A 21,909-nucleotide genomic window follows, 5' to 3' on the forward strand; every position below is an offset into this window, starting at 1 on the left:
CTGCACTAAAAGGAAATAGCTAGTCAGAGAGCAAAACAGCCTCCATCTCACATTGAGCAATTAAGCATCCTGCTCACCTTGTTCATCTGAGTAGTAACCACGGGCATGTATGCAAGTCAACCATCATCCTTAACCCCTCCTCAGTGGGATGCACAGATCACCATCCCCATTTTGCAATTAGGGAACCTGAAGCCCAGGTTTAAACGCTGCTGAAGTAGCAGAGATGAAAATCATTACTGTCATGGTCCTACACAATTTCCATCCAACCCAGAATAGTGAGAGCTCTGTAGTGAAGTTCCTGCCCCACAAAAATCAATAGCTAAACTCCCTCCTTACCCCTGTTCCTATTCACTGAACCATAATAATGACAAGGGAGCTATTTGCATGTTCAAAGAAGCAGAACTGAATGCACATAGACTCCTTATAATTAGTTTCACTGCGGCTGACTGTAAAAACACGTAATTTACGTTCAAATAATTTATACTCTTTAAAACTCCTGAAATGCCCCTCCTGTTTTCTTGAGCTCAAACATAAAAACTTGCACCGTTTGGCTGAAAAGTGCTCAACACAGAAAGGTGGAATGCTGGGCTCTGGATGAACATATTGTGAGCCTGAAAGCTTTATAATCAATTAGCATCCTACTGGAAACCTGACAGCCTGTCGTGACCCATTAGGAGGTATTCTGTGCTCTCAATATCTGTGGGTATTGGGACCATTTACACAGATACCAGGTAAGCTCTTACAAAGCAGAATATGATAAGGTCAGCTCTTTGTTTTATTTCTAAGTGCTTTTCCAAGATGTTTTTTCTCTCTGGTGGAATGAACATGGCAGTGGAGCTAAAAATGGCAACGCTGTATTTCAGGTAAGTGGGTTGAAAAGTCATTCTCGCTGGGAAATGAACTCATGACCTTTTCAATGAAAGGTAGAGCTCAAGTCATAAAAGTTTGCATTTAAGATGCACTAAATATATCGTTGACTAATAGCTCAAGAGGGCAATAACAACATAGCCTGCCTAACAGCTCATGCTAATGCAAACATAATGTGCCATGTAGAAAGAGATTAATCAAGTTTTCCTACTGGAAAACTGACAGCCTGTCGTGACCCATTAGGAGGTATTCTGCACTCTCAATATCTGTGGCTACAGGGACCATTTATGAGCTGACAAACTTGGGTGACTGGTAATACTACACCGGACAAAAATAAAGTCAGAGATGGGTGTCACATTTCTGGTCCTTTCCAGCATTCTGCTTATAGACATTTCCCTTTCATTTATACTCTGCTGTGTACGACACTGTGTGCACACATAGCTTGTTTTAATTGCAACACAGTGCATCTGCTGTGTAGTTAAAGTAGGAACCTGTACTAGTTTGCAAGGTTTTCATCAAAGAAGCACCTTTAAAACTGGTAAGTCCATTCAAACCATATCTGATTTCTTTCACAAAACCAGAGAAAGCAGCTCAGTTCAGATTATAATTTAAGGTCAGCAATGAGTAAATAAGATTTAATGACAATATCAGCACTCTTTGATGAGGGCAACCTCAAGTCACTGGCACATCTCTTCTATAAATTGGAATCCACTCTGATTAGACTCCATTTGGCACGCTGGTGTGTGTTATTCAGTTAATTCAGTGCTTATATGAGCTGTACTTAATGAGGCAACATGCGTGCCTTCATTTTTAAGCAAAACCTTATCTACATGTCTATTGCTGATTTCATAAGTGAGATCCTCAGACCCTGCTTGCTCAGATGAATCTGAGAGTTTGAAAATCCCATATCCTGCAGAAGTGGAAGGTAAAATATTGCTTCCTAAAACCTAGGCTGCCACGTGCAAAATGCCATGCAAAATAAAAGATTTTAAAAAAAAAAAGGAGTCTTCCACAGAGTGATAGCTTCAGCTGTCTTGGTTCTTCTCTGCTGTGTTTATGAAGGCAGTGTTTCATCTCCTTCTTGTGCATATCACATTGATTACTTTCCCAGGGAGTTGCTGGGTGAGGTAGTTAAGTAAATACTAAAATTTTAAGCAACAGTTTCACATAGCTATGTTCAAAAGTAAAGTATGTTTCAGTGATTTAGAAGCTCTTGAGTTAATTGGTTTACTGGCCTTATAAAGCTCCAGTCCATCAGAAAATACTGGGAGATTAATTCACCACCTCCCTGCCCCAGCTACTGCTGTGGCTATTTATCCAATGCCAAAGGCTAAGAGATCAGAAGGAGGGCCCAATGTATTTCTTTAAGTGAAATTACAAGGTATGCTGTTACAATGAGCTGGGATCTATAAGCTGGTGGAGGCTGTTCCATTCAGCCCTTATTATCATTATCACCTTTTGTAACCCAGAGACTCCACAAATCATGACTATTTTGATTAAATTAAACATCACCCACTTGATTAAAAAAAAAATTGGTAAAGTAGATGCACAACCATAGTATATTTACCTTTATTTTTCCTGACAGAAACAGTGTAAAATATCTTTCTATAACAAAACACTTAAGAAATCACTTCAGGTACAGATGCTTCCCACAGTAGTACTATGGCAGCTAAGGGCACGGATTTAGCAGCATAACAGATCTGTGCCTAGATTGGAGCCCCTTTTGGGTTCATGCCACATCTGATTAGCTTGATACTAGCTTGGGTAAATGAATCATGAATTACAGGCACACCTTTCACTGCCACTCAGGAATATTCTATGTTAGGAATGACAATTTCAAAATATTTTGAAATTATACTTCATTTTTGGACATGATATTTGAAAGCAGGCAATGTTAGTCAGTTAAACTAACTTCTGGAAAATCACTTTTTATGATAGGAATCCTTCTTTAACTCACAGTCTCAAGTATGACAGTTGGCACAGTTTAGTCTAGAGGTAAGACATTAGGCTTGCTTTGTGATTGTATTACTGACATGCAGTAATAGTGATGTGTAAAATAGTGAATAAATATAGTGATGAAATAGTGATGAAAAGTCACAAACTGTCGCTATGAACTTTGATGGGCTGCACTATTCCACCAAATTAGTTTTGCTATAAAATACTTCTATAAGCTGAGATTCAAACTGATTTGCAATGAGATCTCAGATAAAACCAAATATTTACATCTCAATATCCATAAAAGAAAGTTGCACAAGTACAATCTGAACCATGATAAAACTATAAAGTTTCATCTACAGCGGCATTATCAATAAAATCAGGCATGTCTTACGGATTTGAAGTAGCCCCCTACACTTTTGTATTTACTTCCCCACATCATCATTACAACAGAGGTGTACCTGTATGTGCCATACGTTCTCACAGAGTATCGTGTGCTTCTAAATTTAAATCTTGGACACGAGGCAATAAAGAGTTAGAATTCCTAATTCATAACACTTCTTAACTGTTCCCACTCACCTAAACCCATATTACAATTCAGCATTAGACATCACCAGTACTGCAGAAGAAAGCCTAACATCTCTTTACTATCCCAGAACTAAGGTAAGCTGCAAGTAAGAAATGGGAGCTACGTATGCTAGCGTGCCAAGCCTGCTCCCCTCAAACCACCCTGCACCTGCTGCATGTTATCTCCTCCTTGGACTCACCCTGCCTTCCACCTTTGCCATTGCTAAGCCTAAGCAAACCCATTCTCCAATATGCCCTTTGTATGCTGCCAATGTCCTGGTGAAGAAAATACCGTGTACCTCTCCTGACACTATGGACTCAAACCTGTGGTGTACTTTTCCAAGGCAGGATACCTTACTCCCTGTGTTCTGCTCACATGGCTGCCAACCAGCTGTGCAAATCCCAGAGCATGCGCTTGCAGTACAGGCTATCAAAACAATGTTGGTGGCTGCTCATACTGGTCTTCCCTCTGTGCTTTTGGACACTTATTTTCTGACTTCTTTGTGAGAACTCACTTTAGGCACAACTGCACAGCTAGTGGGGCAGACAGGACCTTAACTGAATTGAACATATTAAAAGTGGGGTTAGAAGTGGCTTCTGCAGACCTCCATCTAGTCCAAACTCTCATTCAAAGCAAATCTAACTTCAAAACTGCATGATGCTTCTCAAGGATTTGGCCAGCTGCTTTTCTGAAAACCTCCTAGCATAGTGATCTCAGAACCTCTCTGAGCAGCATGTTCTCTGCTGCAGTGCTCTCACCGTGAAAAATTATTTCCTTGTCCAGCTAAAACTTCTTTTATTGCAACTCGTGTTTATAGTTCCTTGTCATTTCACTGGGTAATCCTAAAAAGAATTTGGCTTCACCTTTTATACAACCCCCTTCTTTAGGTAGTCAACCATAGAATTGAGTTGGAAGGGACCTCTAAAGGTCATCTGGTCAAACACCCCTGCAATGAAAAGAGACACCTACAGACCCACCAGGAGCTCAGAGTCCTCCAGCCTGTCCTTGAGTGTCCCCAGGGATGAGGCATCCACCACCTCTTGGGCAAGAAAGATAGATGATATCCTTCTGAGCCTTCTCCTCATCAAACAAATCCAGCTCTCTCTTACATCATTTACTTCAGCCCTTGACTACTTTAGCAGCCTTCCACTGGACTCTTGTACTAAGTCATCCCATACTCATTGTCAGTAGTTGAAATGCAGACTCAGACATGCCAGCAAAAGGGAAAGATCAGCTCCCTCGCCCTGCTGGGTCTCCAGCCAGCTGTGGTCTCAGCAAGGTAAGAGCACTGCAGAGCAACCTTAGGCCTACATTTACAGTTTGTTTTGGCTTGACACTAATAAAGGAAACCAAGATTTTTCTGTAATCATATATGTTTTGCCCATTATTCTCTTTCCTTACCATTTTCCCTGTAAATTCAGATTACTGTGACATCTTGGCAGGGCTGTTTTGTGGCAGCTCTTTCTCAATTCAACAAAAGCAATGTGATGGGAAGCAGAAGAGATTGCAATACACTAACATTTTAAAAGTGTTTTTGAAGAGGCCTTTGGGCACAGATGTTCCATAAAACTGTATTTATTATTATAATAATCTGCTGAAGAGTGCAGCTGTTTATTCAGGGGTCTGAATATTGAAAACTCCCTAAATCTAATGATTCCTTGTCTGCCCCACTCACTGCACTTCCAACACTAATAAGAAATACAATTTTGAAAAATCTGTATATACCAACATATCATAGAACACCATGGAATAAATATTGACGTAGAACATAAATACTGCTATAAAAACGTCTTTCAGAAGGAATCTCTTCAAAGTACAAGTGGTATCAAAATAACTACTGAGGAAAAGACTGAAACCTATAACACAGGCATTATTTGAGCTTAATGCCAAATTGCAGTACATCAAGAGCAGATACCTGCAAATTCTCTGGCTTGCAACAGCACTGACACATGGCCAAAATACTCTGGTTGAACGGTTTTGTTTGACACTCTGGAGAAGCCCACAGGACTTTTAAAATGCTGCTGGTCTGATCAAGTCAGCAATTTGGTACAATGGTACCGGTCACAGTTTTCTCCTGTTACTTACTAGGGGAACAACTAGAAAATCAGAAATGTGAAAAATCCAGAACTGCGCCACTAATCTCATCCAATATGCCACCACGGAAGGCTTTTTTATCATTCAGATCAGAGATTAAAAATTCCTGGAAAAAAAATAAATGAGATGTATACTATTCTCATCTGTAGCCACGAGAGTTTTGCCTGACTGTAATGATCTCCTCTGATTCTGTTTCCTGGAAAGCTGAGTGGGATCTGGAGCCTTCCTGTCCCTGCTGTGCAGGTGCCACAGCACGAGCTTCTTTGGAGAGCCTTGCCTTGTGCTCAGCCTGCGATATCGGAGCACGGGAGCCCTGAGCACCTGGCTCTGCCACCAGTTGTTGGGCACAAGGCTGCGCCTTGCCTACTGCAAATGGCACTCTGAACAACCCAAATCACAATCATTGCTTTTATCAGCCTCGAGAGGGTTCAAATTGGCATTTATTTAAAGCTGTATGTAAAACTATTGTCAGGAGCAAGCTTTGTGGTGTCTCCAGAGGAAACTACAGCTCTACAAATTTCCTTCTGAGCCTTCTCTTGTAAACTGTCTCTCTGCTCTTTCCGAGAAATCCAGATTTTTATATCCACCCAGTAATGGAAGTGTTATTTTTGGAGATACTGAATTCATATGCTATTGCAATTCCAGAAACATTGTGTCCCACTGTAGAAAAGCACCGTTTGCTCATCTGTTTGTGAACTTCTCAGTCTGTAGATGGCTGAAATCCTCTATCCTATTTGCAGAGAAGTCTAAGCGAAAACTGTTAACTACTCACTATTTTAATATTAAATACCCTAATTTCCTAAACAATGCATAGAGAAACTATTTGTTTGCTGCTGTCACAGGAGAAGCTGACTTTTAAGATGGGAAAGGGTTTGTGTCGTCATGAAGCAAGACCCACACACTGAACTCCCACAGTTACTGTACTGAACCCACAGCAAGATGACCCTCTGGAGAAGTGCTTGAGCTTCTTCCTTCTCCTTCACTCTTCCCAGCCAGGCACAGATGAGGCTAACACCCACACAACAAGTGGCAGTGTGTTTCACAGCAGCTGTGCTCCCCACAGCAGGTCAGTGCCCAGCCTCACTGCCCATGCAGTGCATTTTGTGGGCTCAGGAAATCCCTTCCAGCAGCCTGGGCTCAGCCACTGCCCAGACTGCCAGCACAACCCAATGTCACTCACATCCTGCCTCCTCAGCTTCCAAGTGTGCACATTCCCCAGGACATTCATACATTTCAAGGATGAAGAGGTCAGAAGAACAAATGAAGTTAATCCAGACAGAGGTGTTTCTGGCTGTAGTACACATTTGGTGGTAATAAAAGATGCAGAAACCACTGGTCCTCTCAGTAGAGCACCAGCTGGCTCCCCTTGCTGCAGTAATAAGCTCTGCTCTAAAATCCTGGGCTTCCATGTCTTGTACATCAAGTATACAATCACTGACTGCTCTACAAACTGCTTACAGCCACATCTGTGGTTCTGAGATTCCACACAGTTGCTGATGCACAACAAAAATCCCTGACCTGAAGTTGCTTTGTTTTGAGAGTACTTTCAGGTTCTGTCTGTTAGAGCAGCAATGGCTTATGTCTCCAGAAACTTTCACTCTGCCATATTTCATACCTTTTTAACGAGAGTAACATGCTAGGCATGGTTATGGAGTGTAAAATCACACTTAGCATAAGGTCTGATGCCACAGTAGATTAAGAGTGGAAAGAAGAGTTGAAGTAGTAGCAAAAGTGAGTGCAGCAACACACAACGCTGCTTCTTCCAGTACATAAATTTATCACATTTTCCCAGAGCCATTAATTGAGTCATTGCTCCCTATCCATGGATATGTAGCCCATTTGCTATAGGAGCATCAGCAGAGAAAGGAGGTCTCTGCTGAAGGACCACAGAGTATGAGTGAGCAATGGTTTCCAAGTGCTCAGCAAAGCAAAATACATTTTTACCGGAACAGTTAAAGGCCCCTCTTCCCCCTACACCTGTCCTCCTGCCAAAGCAGAGCTTCCTGGCTTCACCGCTGTGGCTTTAGAGCTGTTCTATAAGAGCCACATGCAATTTTTATAATGGGAAAAGCAACCTTTTTGCTTCACCTTATTCTCAAAAACAATGAGCTGTTTTCTTGCTCAAGCTTTATTAAAATTAATTTTTAAACATAAAGAGTCAGCAAGGACAGGAAATTTTTGCTTTAAAAGTGAAAGATTCTGAAGATATATGCAGCTGCTCAAATAACCCTGGAGTGGAAATGGCCATGAGCTGAGGAGGTTGGTATTTAAGCTGGCATGTGATTTTAAGCAACTAAGCAAGCCCTAAGAAACAAAAAAATCCCAAATCATGTGCCGCAGATGCCGGGCAAGTAATGAAACCTTGATAGCCCAGGACTGTAAACATGAGCCCAAATCAAGTAACTTCTACAGTAATACTTAAAGTGACACACTCATCCAGGAGCTTAGTAGACATAACCTAACACTGTTCTTAAATTGCCACAGTATTTCTCACAGTGTTTCTGTGTACACTCGGATGTTAATTTTTATGCTTTACAGTAGGAAGGGCATTGAATTATGAATGCTGTGGGAAACATAACACTGAAAAACACATCTAAATCTCAGTCTTAAGACTGTGCTAACATATCTTTTACATTTCATTTCCTTTAGGGGAAAAAAAAAGAAAAACACGAAAGGAACAAGTGGCCATTGTTGCCTTTGCCAGCAAAAAGAACTGAGGTATCCCAGCGTGGGATATCTGAGAATCTCCATCACATACCCACTTCCTCTCTTACCAGCATTCTTAGCAAATATCACTGTGCAGACACACCCCAATGAGGTCTGCTCTGTGATACCTTCACAAAATCAGTCTCATGCAATAGTAGGAATTAGTGGGAAAGGAGAGCAAAGATGGGAAAAAGCTTTTCATCTTCACACATAACCTCAAGGATATTCTGGTTTTACGGCCTAGAAAAGAAATGACGTGAGGCAAAGTTATATCAGCCAGTGACTCACGGACAGCTCAGGTCCCCTCTGTGGAAGAATCACAGCACAGATGTACATACAACAAGGTGAAAAAAAAACAACAGAGATGAGCAAAGCTGACATTCCCACTGAAAAGAGCCTTTATCACTCCTCAAGTGATACAGGAGCAAGGTGCAATAAAGACTCTTTACAGCCAAAATGCCATTTTGTTGACTAGTGACCTCCTGTCTTCTTTGCACTTTGAAAGTCATCTTAACTGACTTTCAAATGCATTCTTTCTGTTGCTTTTTTCTTTTTTCTTTTCTTAAGAGTTAGCAAAAAGCCCAGTTTAATCTGTCCTTTTCTTTGGTCCTCGGTACTTTAGAGGAATGTTACCAAGATCAGAGCTGGGAGTTTTCTAACTCTAGATATCTCTTCATTATATACAATTTATGTATAAAGACATAAAGAATTCATGTCTTTTTTTCCTCATAGAGGATAGAGAGGTCCATACAAAGAGCAGAACACCAAGGCTAACATGGAAAAACAAGCAGGTTACAAAAAGTAAGGCAACACTGTGCTCCTAGAAACAGCATTCTCCATCTATACTGGTGCCAAGAAAGATGCTGCTGAGAAAAGTCAGAAACAGAGGGAATGAGTGGTACAGCACTGAATAAATGTTATTACCTTTTAATCACTCAGGCTCTGCTTCTCTGAACTCTTCCATATTAAAAGGGCTTAGGATGAAGGGGACCTTAAAGCCCATCCTGTTCCAACCCCTGCCATGGGCAGGTTATCACCACCAGCTCAGGTTGCCCAGGGCCCCATCCAACCTTGCCTTGGGCACCTCCAGAGATGGGGCACCCCCAGCTCTCTGTGCAGCTTGTGCCCATCATGACATTGCATTAGAGCAGTACAAAATGGAAAGAGATGAGCAGGTTCAAATCTGTATGACTGAAGCATCAGGAGGATTACACGATTCCCGCTTTTTCACCTGATGCTCCTCCATGGGAACCTGTTTGGTGCAGTCAGGCAGGTGTGCCTGTGTGCACACAGATACGTATGCACAGACGCTATATATGTCATCTTTCCAAAACACATTTGAGAAGATCTCACAGCTTCTAAAAACACAGACATGTTTTTGGAGCTACGCATTTTTTATAGTGTTTACCGTCTCCCATTCGGAAGTTTTTTCCTTCTCCAAAAATAAGCTTTGAGGAAAAGGCATGAATTTTGGGGGTGGTCTGCCTCGTAAAGAGCCATGGAGCTCAGTGCCAGTCAGCTCTTTTCAATTATCAGGTCCAGGTAGGAAGTGTCAGGTGGTTCTCACAAAGGCTGAGGAACTGACTGTCTGGTGGGAAGGTTTCTGTGAAGTCTGTTTTGGCTGAGGGAAAAAAGGGGCTGAAATTGGATTCTACTAAGTCCAAAAAGCAACCTGGTGTGCAACATCCAGGTGTGCTGGATGTGTTGGGCTATGGGGACCTAGGGCTGCTACCAAGTACATTAGATGTGTTTGCCTTATTTCAAAGCTTTGGCCACAGCAAACAAACAAACAGTTCTCTCATACCTCATCATATCCAAATGAAACAAAACAAATGCTTGAAGAAAGCAACCTGACCCCAAAGAACCCACTGCGTATGCGTTAAAAATTGCTTGCTAATGTACATGCAGCAGAAAAAATAATAAGTAAGCAATCATCTGAAATGACTTTTACATTACAAATTGTTCCTGAATGAGGCCTAATGGGGGAAGCATCATTGCAACCTCTTCTCCATTTGCAGCATGCATTCAAGGTAATCATTGTGCCCAATTTCCTGTTTCTTTACTGACAGAAAGGGGCAGATTTCTCCTCCTTCACACAGGGCCTCCTTGGCGCTGCCTGAGTGAGAGTGTACTTGTGCTCCTGGGAAGCTGAGGATGGAGCTGGGATGACAATTGCTATGCAGTAACTATTTTTCTTTTTTTCTGAGAGGGGAAAAATACACAAAACTGCTGGCCACATCTGTGGCGCTCCAATTAGAGAAGACCGGTATTCAGCTTCTATCATGGTTCGAGGTAAGAGAAAATTACCCACTTTTAACAGATAACAGAATCCTAACTATCTTCCTTAAACTAGGATTGACCATACACTATCTGAGCTGATAGTAGGTACAATATTTCATCTGAAGACAGGCATATTTGCCTTCCAGTTTAACACTAATATTATTTTGCTGACCTTGAGTCACATTGGCAGAGGAACTGATGCAACATGAAAGGATGTGACACAAGGCAATCACCAGCATAACAAGGCATGAAAAGCCTCAACAGCTTACCTCCTCAAGAACACCTACTATCCAGTCACAGTGACTTTTGAGTTGCTAACCACTACAGGAAGATAGAATGTGAATCAATACATATCCACTTTATTCACAAAATGATGGATAATGCAGCAGGCTGGCTAGATTTACCTTAATTTGCAAATCAATTTGCTACACTTTTTTTTTTTTTTTTTTTTTTTTTTAAGACAAAAAAAGAAAAAAAAAGAAAAAAAAAAAAAGGATACCAACAATGAAAAAACCACTAACCAATCTGGGATCAAAATAGGCCGAAGTGCAGTGGGAGCTGCTGGCCCCACTTGCATGGCTGTGCCCTGAGGATGGCTCTCAAGGCAGCCCTGAGGCAGCCAGAGCAGTGGATGGGACCAGGCAGCTGCTGGCACATGGGGCACAGCTGCACACCACTGCTAACGAACTCACCTTTGGGGAACCCTGTGTGCTGCCTGGCACTGGATCGTATGGATGAGTTGGAATTTCAACATGTGAACTTTCATCTCCATTGCTCACAAAGCACTACAATGCAAGATCCCATAAACAGCCAAACCACAGGCTGCCCTCGCCCCTCCGTTACTCCACAAACCCAATCCTCTGCCATTAGGTTCTCTCTGCTGTGACTTCATATGCAAAGCATTACATCTGGCTGGTGATCGACAGGGCTTTGGGCAGCGGGCAGGAGGGCTCTGCTCTCGGGGAGGGCAGGGTACCAACCTTCAATCATGGCTCAGCCCAGCCTGGGGCACATCAGCAAGGAGACATGGATGGCTCAAAGAACTGGCTCTTCCCAGGCAGATCTCTGAGACTGCACAGCCCATTTCCACAGGCTCTGTGTGTTCTCTGCAGCTGGCACTGCTCTTGCTACTCCAGTAACATTTTGCACAGGGGCAGTGGAGAGCAGAGCATGGAGCCCTCTCTTTGTGGGAGGCCAGCTGAGCCATGTCAAACCTTTCTGTCAACGTTATTCTGAGACACAAAATTACAAGACCTGATGCTGTGGGATTTTACGCTTGGAAAACAACCCTCAAAATGTCCTCGAATATGAGAATATGAACAGTAATTTTCTGTGGTGAATCTGTATGAGAGCTACTCGCAGACTCATCTATCACAGTTTTGTGGCAACAGAAGTAATTACTGCAGTCTTTTAACCAGCAAATCCCTAGAAGTGCTTTAGAACGAGGGTGCAGGAGGAAACAGATTTCAAAGCACATGAAAAGTATTTCCTGTGTGAGGATTTTAAAGGGAAAGCAGCTGCAAGAATGAAGATATTCAGGAAGAAGATCAGTTCTGTTAAAATACTCAGATGCTCTTCTGTGTCCATACCAGAGCAGCACTTTACAACACACATGCAAACCAGACCAGAGTTCATCCATCTCCTTTCACTCTTGGCTGTTCTTTCAGAGGAGAAGGAGAATACAGCTGTAGAGGAACAGTTTAAAGCTTGAGCTCTTGATACATATGAGGATAATACGTCTTCATTTTAAAAATACATATGGATTATTTCCACAGATGATTTGCAGATGTAACATTTAGTTATTTAAAGACTACAGGCTTTTTCAACACTTGGAAGAGCAATAGAAAATCTTGTTTGTGGCAGGACTTAAGCTGAAATTGTAGAGCCATTCCATCAGTACCCATAGCACCCATCACATTTTTGTTCTTTGTTTCATTCAAGGGTTTCCCCTTTTTTTGTCTTTGCCTTTTCTCTGTCTCACACTTAGCTCTTTTCTGCCCGTGTCCATAGCAGCATCCACTGGAGGATTGCAATGATGCTGAGATGGCCTTCTGCCAGGGGAAGGACAGAATCAGTGAGCAACAGGCAGTGCAGTTTGAGGTCATTCTGGTTTTCTTCCCTCAAGCACCACACCTTTCTAAGAGACAGCACTTGACTATTGAGTCAACCCTGCTAATCTTGGTAAAGTGAGACTCATTCTGTTTTCTGTTTTAAGTAATGTGTCAGTGGGAGGCCAATAAGAAATCATCAAGCAACGAAAGTTTACTGTGACATGTGCTAACGGGTACAACATTTACTGCAGGACATTTGACTTGCCTTCAAAAGCTCCCAGAAGCATTAATTTTTTTTTTAAATTAATTTTTTTAGGGCGAAAAAGGTACCCAAATGTATGTTTATTTCTTCTTATTGTACATCTTACTAAAAGTAACCTTAAGAAGTTCTGTACAAAATATAGAGAAAAAATATGAAGAAAAAATTGTAACTATTTATGGACTTCACACATTTCTACTTGAAAAAAAAATAAAAAAGTCTAAATGTTGTTAAATCAAAAGCTTTAAAGCAAATATGGGATCATTAGAATAAGATTGCCCACGTGGCTGAGCTGAGTTTATATAACCATGTTCTGACCATTTTGTCTAAAAGCACAAAAATATTTTGAGAGAAGTAGATGGAGTAGATAAGAGGTGGATGGATGTTGAGGTCATTATTGGAAGATGGCAGGCATAGATGAAAGGACAGAGAATAAAAGGCAAGAGTAAATTAATAGAGAGGGGTTTTGTGGGATGCGCCAGAAGCACTGTGTATATAGAAATGCATTACTTAGATGTAAGTACTAACACATTTGGGGGAGGAAGGCTGAAAAACATAAGGACTCGAGGGATTGAGTGTCCTGTCACCCTGAGGAGTGGAACAGAGCCAAAGAAAGAATCGTTTGAGGTGAAACAACAAGCAAAGCTTACTGACTGTGCCATTTATTTGCTTCATATATTTACTTTCAGCTGCAGCCATCCATTCACTGTTGGCATGTATCCAAATAAAAATTTGTGAATCTCACAGATTAATTATTAAACCCTTTCTTATCCATAATTACCAATAATAGCCAACCAAAATAAAAATAAACACAAAACAACTATCTCCTTTACTTCACTTTCTTCAACAACAACAACAACAAAAGCCCAGACAGAGAAATCTGGACCACGACACATCCCACAGAGGTCAGCTAGATGGAATTCTCTCAGATGACAAGAAATGACTATCCTAAGACGTAAGTAATTTAGCAAAAGCCATTCAGATGTGACCTTTAATTACACTGCCAAGTCTTCCCCCTTCAATAACCTTTGACAATGAATCCTGGGTATTAACTATGATCTCAACTGCCATGATAACATCACAGGGAGAAGTTGTATCCTCAGTAACTGAGAGATGGAGAACTGTCCAGAGAGAAGGTGGAAGTGAGGCCCACCTGAAGTGGGTGCTATACCTACATACAGAAGAGAATTTTTTTGGCTGGACTATATAGACACAACAGAGAGCAAAGGAAAACAAAAGCAGTTACCCACACAAAGAGTTATCCATTTATTTAAACCATTATAGATAAAGAATTTAAAGCCGCAGACATTCAAGGCTAAACCTGATATTCACCAGTTCAGACTTGAGGCTTTTTCGAGACTTCAAACAAAATTAAGCATAAGCCATGAACTCAGCCCATTTTCTGCTCAGTTCCAGCACACTGTTTTAGCCACTGCCTGTGTAATGCTTTAAGAATGGCAGCAAGTTTGCTGTCAGCTGCTGAAATCTTTGACACTTCTGCAGAAACATAAATGAGTAGCCCTTTAAAGAAAAAGAAAGGTAGGAATAAATTTGCAAGTAAGCTATGCCAACACAGAAACCAAACTTTTGAAATGATGTGACCAAAGGCTGCAAATGATGATAGAGAGGAAAATTCTGAAGTTGCTATGGTAACTATTAACAATTCAGACAGGCTGTTAATATAAGATGTTATTAAATATGTCAAACCAAACATTTTATTTATAATTGAAAACACTAGTATTGACACTTTCTGATTAACAGAAATTAAAACCAAATTCAAGATGCATCTCAGCAAAGACCTGAGAGTTAAATCTGAGACAACACTTCAGTTCTACCTTGTTACTTCACACATTCTAAAACACCTTCAAAAACCTTTTATGCTACTTTTCGTCGTGCTTGGCCACAGCCTGCAGAAAGGCAGAAGTAAAAACATCCGGTTTCTTTTCAACTATCTTCTTCAGGAGAGGGAGAGATGGGAACATCTTCATTTTTTGCCCCTGACATAATCACTTTGGTGTTTAAAGATCAGATTGTATCATACTGTACTGTGCACTTTACGCTGCTGTCCTAACTCGGAATAAGTTGAGCTGCTCCATTGTTCCCATGTCAGTGGATCTAGTTAACTTTGCAGATGAAACAGGGAAACTCTTTCCCAGGATAACAAGCTTTTTGAGACTTCAGTTCTGCAAAGTACTTAAATCTTCACAGAGATTACTCACACAATTGAAATTTAGCATGAACTTAATTTATAATGTGGTCTAATTTATTCTGTGGTGCAATTGTAAGCTAAAAAAGAATGTTAGAGCATTCCCATTGTGTTACAGAAGCCAACACTCCTCTGTACTTGTGGTCATGCTGGAATGGGAAGGACTATAGATCCCTGAGCTCAGCCTGCTGAAGGATCCCAGGTCCCACGTACAGCTTTGCTGACAGATGGCCTCCAATGCTATATGCACTCTATACCCTGAGTCAGCAGTATTGTTTCCCTGACCCATTGTTGGGCGATTTTACCAACAGAATGGCCTGCCATGCCTTGCTTGTGAGCGCGTGTGCAGGGCTCAGTCTTGTGGGTAACCACACCTACCTGCTGCCATCAGAGCCTCTCCTGTGGCCAGTTCACCTACCAGCAAGAAGCACGCTGTGCCAACACCCAGACGTGGCGGTGGCTTGTTCACAAAGTCCTGCATGTCACTGCACCGTCTAATACTAACTTTATGGATAACTGGTGTTTTGAGATATAAATATTACAGAAGTAGATTAATCATTTACCAGGATGGAAGTCAAAATATTCTTGTGAGGATCTAAAATAGTGAGAAATGACTTCACTTTCAAGATCACGTCCTGTTTCATAAGCTAAGGAATTGGAAGCTGCGTAGAGCCCGGCTAAGAGAACATTTGCAGATATGTCAGTCATGTTTGCAATTATTTAACATATTTTATTTGCCTGACTTTTTACACTTCTTCTGTAGTTGGTGGAGACATTAGATGGAATCCAAGTGTCACTATTTCATGCTAGAAATTCAGGGAACAACAGGATGGAAATGTTTAACCTGCACCTGTCTGTATCAGATCTCCACTAAGTAGAAATTAGATCTGTCCAGAATCTGCGTGGGAAAGACTGTGTAGCAAATGGAAATTACAGAATACACACCTTCTGTGCGTTATGAAAAAGTGCTACTAAAACAAAAGCACTAGAGTCAGCTACTGGCACAGTGATACTGTAGCAATATCACTGCATTTCTGCATAGAGTCACCCAAAGATTATAAAAAGAACTGGCTCATTTCCATGGATGCAAGACTATGCACAAGGACTGCACAGTAGGGCAAGTCCCTGCTGGTCATGCAGCAAGGTGTCTGCTGAGATGCTCATTCCCAGGGCAGAACTTGCTGTCATTGGAGAATTTACCGCTTACTGTGATCAAGAAATAACACTGAAATGGCACCGATCTATTCATAACATTATTGTTTTCATAGAGAAATCCTGTAACTCAGTTATACTGTGTGGATCACAGTAAGTAGTTCGATGATACTTACATAAATGCCAGGAGACATTGGCTGTTTTCACCTCATTCCAAATAAATTATTGTAATTTTATTGTTTTTATGTCAGCAAATCATATTTTTTTCTGAGTAAAATATATTAGGATGGAGTTTGGATTTCTGTTCAGAGAAACATGCATTTTTCAAATGTCAAACCGTACTTTGCTGAGAGCCCCGGAGCGGCCTCACATGAGAGAGTTCCTATGGGCAAGGCTGGCTTCAGACAGCTCATCTCCCCCTGGCCTAAGCACGCAGCTTGCCCTTGGTGCTGTGGTTTCTACCCCTTTGGAAGCCCTACAGATACATCTGATATGGTGTTACCCAGCAAGGCTAGTTTTAAACAAAATAGGACTTGCACGGAGGGAAATTCCCACATGGAAGCCTATTCCAGCTACCTGGACATTTCAGGCTTCCTCATGTATGTATACAATGGGCTCCTAAAGCAGTCTACATCTTCCTTGTTGACCATTTCAAACAGAGCCATTAAACCCTCAAGCAGCTGAAATTCAGTGATCACATGTTGACTGCAAAGTTTATGGGTACTGTTTACTGTACACATGCTTTGCAGGATAACATATGTCCCTCTTCATATAAATTATTTGCAGGTGCTGCTAAATCTCTAGTAATCAAATAGCCTACATCTAATATGTCTAATTAGCTTATTTAGTAATTGTGATGGAAACATAGGAAGCCATTTACTGGTGTCCCCTCAGATATCCTTAAAAACGAGGAATGTCACTGGGGGGATGTCATAATGTGGGTGTTTTTTCAGTCAGTATGCATCATTTTAATGTGACTGTGATCATAGCCCCACTGTGCCTGCCAATCCCAATTAACAGAATCACCCATCCTAGGGCTGAATTCATTGCTGCCTGTGCAGCTTATTGGGACATGAAGCAGTAGACTTGCAGTCTACAGGCCTCTGAAAAGCAGCCATGCCTCTGGGAACTCTGCTCAACTTTTCTCAGCTGTGAAATCTCTCTGTAGCAAGACATGTTCCTGTCACATATTTTTCCTTATGGAAGGGTGAATATTTCCCTTTTTTGATGACTCCAGTATAATCAGCGAAAAAACAAGATGAACAAATACATTCAGGAGATAGCCTTGCTGTTAAATTTACCATTAAGCCTTGAAAACTAGGGCAGGTGGGTTGATCACTAAAAGTATTCGGTTTGCATCTGCAGAATGAGTGATTAAATCTGAAAATGAAATATCAGACTTATTATTTTTTGCTAAGAATCTATGTGTTACCATGTTGCATATTTTAGCACATAGCTGGTGTTGTGCCAGCTTAGTGTATCCCATACATACAATTTAATCCACAAGTGAGACACCTACATGGAACAGCACCAGCTTCCTTCTGCCAACATCAAGTGATTTCTTTGGAGAGTAAGGGAGCAGTAAGTTACTTTTATGGTACAAGATCTTTTTTTGGCAAAAGATAGAACCAAGACTTCCAGCAGCAACAACCAACAGGCTCTTCACAATGCAAAGATAAGCAACATCTTTTCATATCTCCAGGGACTTTCCCCAGATTCTGTGGCACAGAGAGCATGAGATTGCTCGTAGCTCTTTTGTTCCTTCATCTCTTCTTAGCAGTTTTCATTTAGAATCAAACACTTGTGCTAGAGGCAAGAAGTCTCTTTTCTGGCTTCATGTCCCAGAATTTTCCTAAATTGTTCTTGCACATGTCGGCTCCTGACATATGATATATGCAAACTCTTCTCCTGATTTATGCTTTATGCTCTATGTGGAGCCAGTATAATTGTAAAAAAATAGTTTTCCTTGAAGTTTAGAAAGTAATATACAGTGACTGAAAATGTTTCCCTAGCATCTCATTGCTGCGCCCCCCTTGACAGTTCTTTTCCAGTGTGTATCTTGCAGAAACAATCTGAAAATAAATGCAATTATTTCCCCAATATCACTAGTTTTAAAATCTTAGCACTAGAGAGGATTTCCCATTCCCATCACTGTATTTGGTGAATGGAGAAAAGTTCATCAAAGGCCACTTTTCCAAGTGGACTTGCAACCAAACTCTTCACAATGAAACCCTGGGCCAAATTATCAAAGAGTTCACCTCCTGTCTGGCACAAGATTAAGGACAGACTTTCAAAGCATTTAGCCATTTGAAGTTCTCAGTGTGACACCACTGGCCAGATTTCCAAAATTTCCACTCACTCAAGAGCCTAGAAGTGATCTGAACTTCTTTGAGAACAGTTATTGGTTTTGGACACTTCAAAACTGTATAGTATTGAATGTAGTCCAGAGACCACATTATTTAAGTATTTATAATAATTACTTGATAAAATACAAATGTTTCTTTCAATTTGTCCATGAACAGTTCTTCCTGCATTCTTAAAACTTCTGAATCTATAAACAGAGAGTTTCTTTTCTATGCTCTCATCCAAAAGGCTCTGACAAGACAGCCCTTGCCAGCTAACTGACAACTGGAGGATCTTCCCCCCTTTCTCTTCCAGATTCAGAAAGAAAACTAAGATTAGCTCTCTTCACAAGCAGCGAGTTCCTTTATTTCCTTATAAAGGCTTTGATACAGCACTTTGGCTAGGAACCACTTTTATCACTAAAATTACACTCATTAGAAGTTAAAGATGCTGAATGAAACAGAGCAATCTCAGATCAAAGGAGCCTGCTCTTAACTACATCATAAAAACAAATTCAACCAACTAATAAGAGATGGGCTAAACACATCAAGGACCTAAATGATTAACTTACATTTAGCAATTATTTTGACAACTTATTAAAGGAAAGCTGACTTTTTTTTTTTTCTTTTTTTTTTCCCTAAATTAAAGCTTACTACATTTACATGATGCAGGAAATTATGGTTTAGTTATTTACCAAGATCTTCCAAACCAGCAAAAGGAAAGCAGCACTCTTATCAAAAATAATTTGGCCACTACAAAACATGACTCCATAAAGTACATCTCTGAAAGCCTTCTTCATATTAGCACAGTGATCCTATTGATTCTATGGCAACAAACTGCATAGAAGCAACTACATTTTACCATGATCACAAAACCAAATATTTAGGATTTGACTACGTGCTGTATTAATCCATCTATAATTAGGTAGACAACACCATGCTTTCTATTTCTTCATGATTTATCTGTACTATCTGACAGCATTTTGAAGGTGAGCTGATTATTGCTTTTTTATCTGTAGAAGTTTCATTAGTTTGTTTTTTTTTTTTCCCCCTTCTGATATGGTTTCAGTTATTAAAAAGGCAATGTAAGAAGAAAGAGAAGTTTCAAGGTACAGGAACAGAATGAATTTCAAACAACAAGAAATGAGGGCTGAGCTACCTGCAGTAAGAGTAAGTCACTCTTCATCTTTGGCAGCAGAGATTAGGTTTAGCATGTTAATGCCATATATAATAAAGAGGTTTAAAGCCTCCAGACAATTCTATATATCTAAAGGCTGAGCTGCAAGTCCTTTAATGAAACCAAGCATAACATCTAAACACATTATTGAGTTCTGCAGCAACTCCATTTTGTATTTTTAACAATAGAGTTTGATAGATATGACAGTGCTGGACAAACAATTTATATTTATCACTTGCTGCAGTATGAAGATTATTTGTATTCAGACTCAATTCTGCCTAGGATTTAACACACTCACGGACCAAATAAAGATATCCTGTTTGTTATCTCGTAACGTGCAAAAAGAGTGATGGTAATATGTATCTGGTGTTGAATGTGTAAGTCCACAGTGTGTCTCGGATGGCTTTGTGTCCTGTGCAGACTGTATCAACATATAACAGAAATAAGATTGTTAAGGACAATCTTCTGTAGGCATTCATAGCAAAGCACAGAGATGCAGGGACTGCTGCACCAGGCAGCAGTGACCCCACTCGTGCTCTTCTTCCTCAGTATCCTTCTCAAACCAATCATGAACAAAACAGTCATGAAAGTGTTCAGTGTCCTCCCACACATTTGGACAGATTTTGTGTTTCAGAGACTTTACTTTTTATCTTTAAAAGCTAAAGGTTAAGGCATACAAAAAACCATTTGCTTCTAGAATACAGTTACATGGCAAATTGAAAACAACAACAACAACAACAAAAAAAACCAAACAGCCACCACCCCAATGTGGCAATTACCACAGCAAATTATCATAATCATTTTAGAAATGGCTCTGAATACATCACTGCTACTTTTCTTCTAGGTGTGCAGAATTATTCTGTGCCTAATAATTCTATGATACCAGTGAGATCTCTCAAAGACCAAGCAGAGCAGTCCCACAAAATACTTAGAGAAAAGCAAGACATTTATAAGTGAGAGTGGACTACATCTTCAAGCTTGCAGTGAAGTCCAGCACTGAAATATCCCAGAGTATATCTCACAAGGCTGGGAGACCTGAAGGTTCATTTTTGTATACCTCCAGTACATGGAGCAGGCCTTAGTGGAAACCCATTTTGTAGATTAGCTACCTGCATGAGCAGTATTATGAGGGGCAAGGAAAAGGACAGTAGTTGCACACAAGGCACTTGAATGCACACTCAAGATTAACCCTTCCAGTGTTTCAGAAAAAAAGTTACCAGGTGTCCATAGCTAAGCTTGCTGCACTGTGAGCTCCACTGGGTGCCAGGAGCCTGTAGCCCACAGTGCTGTCCCCAAGGGTGGCAGCAATTCCCTCCTGGCCTGGGACTTCCTCAGATCTCTGTATGAAGTGCTGCACTGGTAGGTCTGCTGCACTGGTAGGTCTGCTGCACTGTTCCAGCAGTGCTGCAATGTAGGTCGCACACACCTGCCCTCTGCAGCCAGCCTTTGAAGGGATGTGCAGCAGTATCTGCTATCTACCTTAGAAGAGTGGATTTTTTAGATGCATCAATTCGTATTCTCTCTGCTTTGCGTTTCTTTAGTCCCTAGATGTGCTTGGAAGAAACCTCAGGCCAAGTCCTGTTCTCAGCTGCAATCCAATTATTGGAAATGATTAGCAGTGCAGCAACAAATGGTAGAATTAGAATCACTGTATCACTTCCCCATCACCAGAAGAAAAATCAGTTTAACAGATTTGTATCACTGTGGCCCAGACATCAAAGTCTGATTTCAGTTTGGTTGCATTTGGCAACACCGTTTAAATGTACATATATTCTTAAACTGTCTAAAAATAACAATTCTGAAGAACCTAAGATGTTTTCATGCAGGCCAGGGGAAGTTTAATCGCATTCAAACGCGCTCAGTCAATTCTCAGATGAAGTTTGAACTCTTATTTTGCTCTTCAGTAAGATTGATGTGAAAAGCCACCATAGCCTGGGGTTTTGAAGTTGAAAGATTATAATTTGGCCTTCTGGCATGTATCTTTGTCAGTTTTTTAATCTCTATATGAAGCCTTTCAGCTTTAGAGAGAGACCAATTGATGTTCCCTGAAGCATGCATATTCTTTCAACAATATAAAAGTCGTCAACCATTGTCATTTCCAATCTAAAAGTTTTATTCTCTTTATTCTCAAATTAATTTGGCTCCCTGGTTCAATTGCCTGTGTCAGGTAAAAAACAAAATAAAACAAAACAAAAAAACAACCACACAAAACATATGCAAGATTTCTACATTTCTACAGCTATCTGTAGGCTGTTGATCATATAGCCTGATA

The sequence above is a fragment of the Centrocercus urophasianus genome, unplaced genomic scaffold (assembly GCF_019232065.1).
Source record: "Centrocercus urophasianus isolate 14NV4802_14NV808 unplaced genomic scaffold, USGS_Curo_1.0 seq_23, whole genome shotgun sequence".
Classification (NCBI taxonomy): domain Eukaryota; kingdom Metazoa; phylum Chordata; class Aves; order Galliformes; family Phasianidae; genus Centrocercus; species Centrocercus urophasianus.